Below are 2238 nucleotides of genomic sequence, written 5' to 3'. Positions count from 1 at the left end.
CTAGGGACCAGGAGCCCTTCCTGGTGGTGCGGCGGGTTACTCGTTGGGCTGCAAATCTCAAGGTCAGATGAGACTGATTTTTCCCATAGAGGTTTCAACTCAACTCCCTGCAGTTGCATTGATTTTGACTCACAGCGACTCTATGGGACAGGGGAGAACTTCGCCTTTGGTTTCCCAAGGCTGGAACTTTTTTCCGGGAGTAGAAAGCCTCCCCTTTCTCTCAGGAAGCAGCTGGTTCCAACTGCTGATCTTGCAGTTAGCAGCCCAGCATATAACGCACTAGCATATAAAGCCACTAGGGCATCTTCCAGAAAGATCTACAGCCCTGGGAATCCTCCGGAGCTCTTTACTCTGTCCTAGACATTGCTGGGAGTCAGCATTTGCCTCAACCGCAATGGGCTTGACAGAGTGGTTACACATTGGGCTGCGATCGCCAAAGTTGCACAGAGAAAGAGGGGGTTTTCTATCCTCTCAAAACAGCTTTAGTTTTGGAAACTAAAGGTGGGAGCAGTTCTACCTTGTCCTATAAGGGTCTCTTATGAGTAGGCACCTGCTTGAAGTCAGAGAACGGTTGTTGTGTTGAATGCAATGGCATTTTCTTTTGGACGTCCCTACAGGTAAGGCGTCAGAAAGTCAGGGCCCCAGCTCTGGCCACCCTCTCCTCGTGTCCTAGCATTCAGGCCCTGGTTCGATGAGCTCAGGGCAGCCCATCTGGACTCCAGCTCCCGGTCTGAGACTCTGTAGATACAATTCACAGGGAGACCGTAGCAGACAGAGCCCGGTGGCAGCATGTCTCTACAGTTTCTGGACCTGCCTTTGGCTGTGTTTCCTGCTATTTACAATCCCTTGGCTTCTGTGCCTTGTCTTTGAACCTCACCTTCCAGGTTTCCCTGCTAAGAACGGACTTATATCTTTCCAATGAATTTCATGTAAAGTCAAGTCATAGATACAGCTTCTTAAAATAATAATAATAAAAAGATTGTGGGGGAGGTGTCTCATCATAATTACATATAATTTGGTAAAGATTAAAAAAATCAATTGCCGTGAGAGGGAAGGCATTTGCTAATCTATACTCTTAACCCCATGTAAAGCTAGAGCTCATATAAATAATTCCTTGGAAGCTAATAAGTAACAGAAGCTAATAATTAATGTATTTAATAGTTCTGGCATATTTATCACAAGTTGTTTATCTTCATTCAAAAGCTTTGGGTCTTGCAGCAAATCTTGAGGAAACAACACACTGAAAATGTGCTCATTATCCAAGAGAGCACAGTGTTTGTGTTCAGCCTCCTGAGTGGGTAGTATTTTACCCCTAACACTCATTGAAAACCTGCCATGCGCTAGCCTCTGTACTAGGTGCTGGGTACAGAGATGAATTGGGCTTCTGGCTCCTCATACAATGCCTGGCAGTGGCAAGAGCCACTCAATGAATGTTTTTTGAATTAATGACATAATCCCTGCCTCTAAGGAGCTCTATGCTGTGGGAAAGACAGACACCTAATTGTGGCATGCCATGTTATGCCAGTGCCCCAAATAGCTTATTGGTGTGAGAGTGGGTGTGGAGAGGAACTGTTGGCATGTTTTAGATGCCTCGGCGAGTTCCTATCATGGTGTCAAGGTCACACTGTCCTGTCCAACGACACCTCCTGGCTCTCTCAGAATTGTTATTCGGACCTCTCTCTCCAGGCCCTCCTAGTTAAGCTTGTGACACTGTATTTGAACTCCTATTAATAGGCCCAGTCAGCTCCTCAGCAGATTGCATCTTAACATCAAACAGCCCGAATCCCCAACAATGGCTTCTTGGCACCAAGCCAGCGCTCAAGCATCAAAGCCATATTCCTTGCAAATCAGCCCCGCGTGATGATAAAGAATGACATCAGGATTCCAAACCAATTATCCCCGGTGAACGGCATTTTCTTCAAGGACACACTGGGTTTATTAAAAAACAAACAAACCAGTAGCATTGCTGATGTTAGCTCTGAAATGTGAACAGCGGACACAAGTTAGAGATGAAAGCAATGACCAGAGAAGTGTCTGTAACCCCAGTCCCCGCATTGCACCAACCTGGCAAGGTCCAAGAAAAGGTGTCTTTGGGCACACTTCAAAAGTCTCTCCCTTGAGCCTGCAGCAGCGAAGCTGATGGCATGTCATCCTTGAGCCCTCTTAGGAAATCGCAGCAGAAATGTGTACATTCAGATCTCAGCACGGATGCTGTGTGACCTCAGGCAGATCATTTAC

Source organism: Echinops telfairi, unplaced genomic scaffold (assembly GCF_000313985.2).
Source record: "Echinops telfairi isolate 266 unplaced genomic scaffold, ASM31398v2 ScPeMD7_443;HRSCAF=831, whole genome shotgun sequence".
In the NCBI taxonomy this organism is placed as follows: Eukaryota; Metazoa; Chordata; class Mammalia; order Afrosoricida; family Tenrecidae; genus Echinops; species Echinops telfairi.
The sequence above is the reverse complement of the archived record's forward strand: the minus strand, read 5'-3'. Positions refer to the sequence as shown.